General features: G+C 44.3%; 1 non-coding gene across 1 annotated transcript; it reads left to right on the top strand.

The window, feature by feature from the left end:
• Positions 1–393: 393 nt before the first annotated feature.
• Positions 394–498, top strand: LOC112424386 (small nucleolar RNA U13). The gene has a single exon (XR_003015131.1). It is a non-coding gene; the product is annotated as a small nucleolar RNA U13 (small nucleolar RNA).
• Positions 499–5068: the final 4570 nt, after the last annotated feature.

The raw sequence follows: 5068 nt of genomic DNA, 5'->3' as shown, positions 1-5068 counted from the left end.
AACATAGCAAGACCCTCTATTTACAAAACATTTTTTTGAAGTGAACAAACAGGCCTTGCTGTGTTTCCCCGTTCCTTACCAAAAACCAAAAATGTGTTTTTGCCCTATCACATTTCTCCACAGTGGTCCACTCTTCACTAAACCTACTATAAACAATGCTCACATTTAACGGCTTCTTTGGGTCTTCATTTCCTTATGAAGCTTCCCATGTCATGTAAAATTTAAATAAGTTTGTTAATCCATCTTTTGTGCTAAGAATCAGAAAGAGTAGCACTCTACTCCCCTACACAATTCTATGGGACAGATATTGGCATGTCCATTTTAACAGATGAAACTCAGAGAGTGAATGATCTACCCAAAGCTCAGAAATGGTAATTGGCCAAGTAAAACTCAGTCCTTTTGTAGTTCGGGAGCATGATGATTTGGTGTTTATGCCTAAGTGTGCTATGTGCCTCCCTCTGAACCTTGTTACAGCATTGGCACATTAGCCATCTAACCTGAACAACAACAACAACAACAAAACTCAGTCCTAGTTCTTCTGATCATAAGTTTAGTGCCCTTGTCACCTCAACACAATCACCTTCCCCAAGAGAAAGAAGCTTCTGTATTCCCTTCCATATTGGGAAGACACTGTTAAAGTTGAGTGAACTTTATCTTGTATTATCCCAGCCATCTGCTCTATGATTATGATTTTAGTATAAACCTTAAGGCTTTACCAACGAAAATCACAATTAACTTTTTCTGCTCACCTTTTTTTTTTTTTCTTTTTTCCGAGATGGAGCCTTGCTCTGTCGCCCAGGCTTGAGTGCAGTGGTGTGATCTCAGCTCACTGCAACCTCTGCCTCCCGGGTTCAAGTGATTCTCCCGCCTCAGCCTCCTGAGTAGCTGGGATTACAGGCACGCACCACCACTTCTGGCTAATGTTTGTATTCTTAATAGACACGGGGTTTCACCATGTTGGCCAGGCTGGTCTTGAACTCTTGACCTCGTGATCTGCCCGCCACAGCCTCCCAAAGTGCTGGGATTATAGGCATGAACCACCACCCCCGGCCCTTTTCTGCTCATCTTTACCAAAATATTGAAATGTGTTTCCAAGGCCGGGTGTGGTGGCTCCCATCTGTAATCCCAGCACTTTGGGAGGCCAAGGCAGGCAGATTGCTTGAGCTCGTGAGTTCAAGACCAGCCTGGGCAATATGGTGAAATCCCATCTCTACAGAAAAATGCAAAAATTAGCCAGGCGTGGTGATGCACGCCTGTGGTCCCAGCTACTCAAAAGGCTGAGGCATGAGAATCACTTGAACCCAGGAGGTGCAGTGAGCAAGATCATGCCACTGCACTCCAGCGACAAGAATGAGACTCTGTCTCAAATAAAAAAAAAAAAAAGAAAAGAAGCCAGATGCAAAAGAGTACATAGTGTATGATTTCATTTTTATAAAATATAAAAACATGCAAGAGAACTTTATTAGGCCGGGCGCGGTGGCTCAAGCCTGTAATCCCAGCACTTTGGGAGGCCGAGACGGGCGGATCACAAGGTCAGGAGTTCGAGACCATCCTGGCTAACACGGTGAAACCCCGTCTCTACTAAAAAATACAAAAAACTAGCCGGGCGAGGTGGCGGGCGCCTGTAGTCCCGGCTACTCGGGAGGCTGAGGCAGGAGAATGGTGTAAAAACCCGGGAGGCAGAGCTTGCAGTGAGCTGAGATCCGGCCACTGCACTCCAGCCTGGGTGACAGAGAAGACTCCGTCTCAAAAAAAAAAAAAAAAAAAAAAAAAAAAGAACTTTATTAAAATCACAAGGGCACAGGTGGGTTTCTGGGTTTCTGGTGATATTCTATTTCTTAATCTGTGTACTGGTTACAGGGGTGTGACCAGTTTTTGAAAATTCATTGAATTAGACACTTGCAATTTGTGCACTTTTCTGTATATATGTAATATTTTAATAAACAGGGTTTTTAAGAGTAGCATAAGTTGCTTGAAAAAAATTTCCAGGACAGATGCCTTGAATTTACATTTTCTCCTACGCACTGCAGTCAGCTAGAGTGAAGTGTGAAAGGCTCACTCTTGACATTCGGGCCCTTCATTCCTCCTTTATTCATCCATTTAACCCATATTTATTGAAGAATGGTGTCAAGCACTCGGAGGCAGAGTCCCTGCCCTCATGCAGACTACAGCCTATGTAGAGAGGGAGGAGACAGATGTCAATCAAATAGTCATACAAACACACATATCAGAGATGGTGAGAGAAAGGGGGGATGCTGAGAGGCCTCTCTCAGACCTAAAGGGTGAGTAGGCTCTGGCAGAAGAGGATATTAGAAAGGGAACCGTGGTCAGGTGGCTTTTACACGTTAGGCTTAACTAATCCAGTAGAGGGCGACCACAGACAGGCATTTCTGGCAATTCCTACCGCATCAGGAAGGCTGAAGGCTGAAGGCTGAAGGTTTGCTTATCATCATCTCTCATTGAGTGTTGAAGGAGCACAAATTACTCACCAGAAACTAAGAATCCAAGTGTAAATTTACAAACGTCAATGTTGCTGTCTAGCATTGCCCAACAGTTTGATGCAGATTCCTACCAAATGCCTAGTGACCTTAATAAAAAAAAAAAGAAAAAATGTTAATAAGGCACGATTAAAGGAATCAAAATAAAAGCCCTTTTCTTGATTTGCACACATCCTCAAAGAGCTGCCTCAAGCACAGATACATACACATGTGACTTTTTCTTATTTATTAGTACCCCCCTCCATGCCACGCAAATACACAAGAGGCTCATATCTGCTGTACCCCACATCCCCTACAGAAAGCATTCTACTGTGGATCTGCTTTGTGGATTATTGGTTTTATTCAGGCAGCTGATGAACAAATATAATTTTATATGTTGCCTATAGACATAAGGCAAAACAATCAATAATTTCCCACATCCCATTAAATGATCAGGGATGTAATCAGGATTAAAAACCAAGATTTTCCAGTGTACTTAAGGATAGATTTCTTTAACATCTAGTATATGTCAGCACTAGCAAGAATCTAAGGCATGTCATGTCCTTCCTTTAAAATTAATTCCCACTGCAGGCTGGGTGCAGTGGCTCATACCTGTAATCCCAGCACTTTGGGAGGCCAAGGTGGATAGATCACCTGAGGTCAGGAGTTTGAGACCAGGCTGGCCATTATGATGAAACCTCATCTATACTAAAAATACAAAAATTAGCCAGGCATGGTGGCACACACCTGTAATCCCAACTATGCAGGAGGCTGAGGCATGAGAATCACTTGAACCCAAGAGGCAGAGGTTGCAGTAAGCTGAGATTGTGCCACCGCACTCCAGCCTGGGTGACAGAGCAAGACTCTGCTTAAAAAAAAATCCCAATGTGATTAAAATTTTTCAGTTTTTTAAAAAATGAAAGCAATTCTCTGACAGGTAAAGGACTGTGTGGTCTAGCCATTACCCATCTCCCAGACTAATCTCCTTTCCTCCTCATTATGTTTCAGGCTTTCTTGTTTCCACGAAATCGTCATTTTCCATTTGCTGTTTCCCTTGCCTGAAACATTCTGCTCCCATCATCTAACCAGAGCTTCTTGTCATTCAAGTTCCAAATTGTTACTTCCTAGGAAAAGACCTCTTTGACCACTCATTCCTGTCTGCCCTTCCCAACATGCAAAACAGAACCCTGATCTGTGGCTGGAAATGTTTTGGGTTTTTTTTGTTTGTTTGACAGAGACAGAGTCTCCCTCTGTTGCCCAGGCTAGAGTGCAGTGGCATGATCTCAGCTCACTGCAACCTCTGCCTTCCGAGTTCAAGCAGTTTTCCTGCCTCAACCGCCCAAGTAGCTGGGATTACAGGCATGCACCACCATACCCAGCTAATTTTTGTATTTTGGTAGAAATGGGGCTTCACCATGTTGGCCAGTTTGATCTCGAACTCCTGGCCTCAGGTGATCCATCTGCCTTGGCCTTCCAAAGTGCTGGGATTACAGGTGTGAGCCCCCATGCCCAACCTAGCTGGAAACTTTCCTGTATATTAGTCTATATTTCTCAGCCTCACTAGCAGCAGGATGTGGTCATGTTTCTGGCTAATGGGATATAAGTGGATATGTTCAGTGGGACTTCCTAGAAGCTTCCTTAAAGGGAAGCAGACAGGCCAGAGGAGATGCTTTATGCCTAGAATCCCAGCACTTTGGGAGGCCGAGGCGGGAGGATCACTTGAGGCCACGAGTTTGAGACCAGCCTGGGCAATATAGTAAGACCCCATCTTTACAAATTATAAACTTTTTTTTTTTTTTTTTTTTTTTTTGAGACAGAGTCTTGCTCTGTCGCCCAGGCTGGAGTGCAGTGGAGCGATCTTGGCTCACTGCAAGCCCCGCCTCCTGGGTTCACGCCGTTCTCCTGCTCAGCCTCCTGAGGAGCTGGGACTACAGGTGCCTGCCACCATGCCCGGCTAATTTTCTTTTGTATTTTTAGTAGAGACGGGGTTTCACCGTGTTAGCCAGGATGTCTCGATCTCCTAACCTCATGATCCGCCCACCTCAGTCTCCCAAAGTGCTGGGATTACAAGCGTGAGCCACCATGCCGAGCCTGTTTTTTAATTTTGTTTTCTTTTGTTTTGTTTTGTTTTGTTTTGTTTTTTAAATTAGCCAAGTGTAGTGGTTCATGTGTAGTGCCAGCTACTCGGGAGGCCGAGGTTGGAGGATGGCTTGAGCCCAGGAGTTCAAGGATACAGTGAGTGAGCTATGATTGCCTCACTGCTCTCAAGCCTGGGCAACAGAGTGAGAATTCATCTCAAAAAAAAAAAAAAAAAAGGTGGAAAGTAAAAAAGGGAAGCAAACAGCTCTTTTTCCTATTTTCCCCTCTCCTGCTATCTGGAATGCAGGTGTGATCACTGGAGCTCCTGAAAACACCTTGGATGCTGAGACGGCAGTGAGGACGGGAGGAAAGAACGGGTTGGGGCCTGGCTAATGGCACTGTGGGATGAGGGTAGAGTGTGCAATACCAGCCTCTAGATAACTTTGATGTGAGAAAAACAAACAAGTTTCTATCTAATTTGAGACACTGTTATTTGCAGCTTGACTGTTACA

The sequence above is a fragment of the Macaca nemestrina genome, chromosome 11 (genome assembly GCF_043159975.1).
Source record: "Macaca nemestrina isolate mMacNem1 chromosome 11, mMacNem.hap1, whole genome shotgun sequence".
Taxonomy (NCBI): Eukaryota; Metazoa; Chordata; class Mammalia; order Primates; family Cercopithecidae; genus Macaca; species Macaca nemestrina.
Note: the sequence above shows the minus strand (reverse complement) of the source record. Positions and strands in the feature narration are given on the sequence as shown.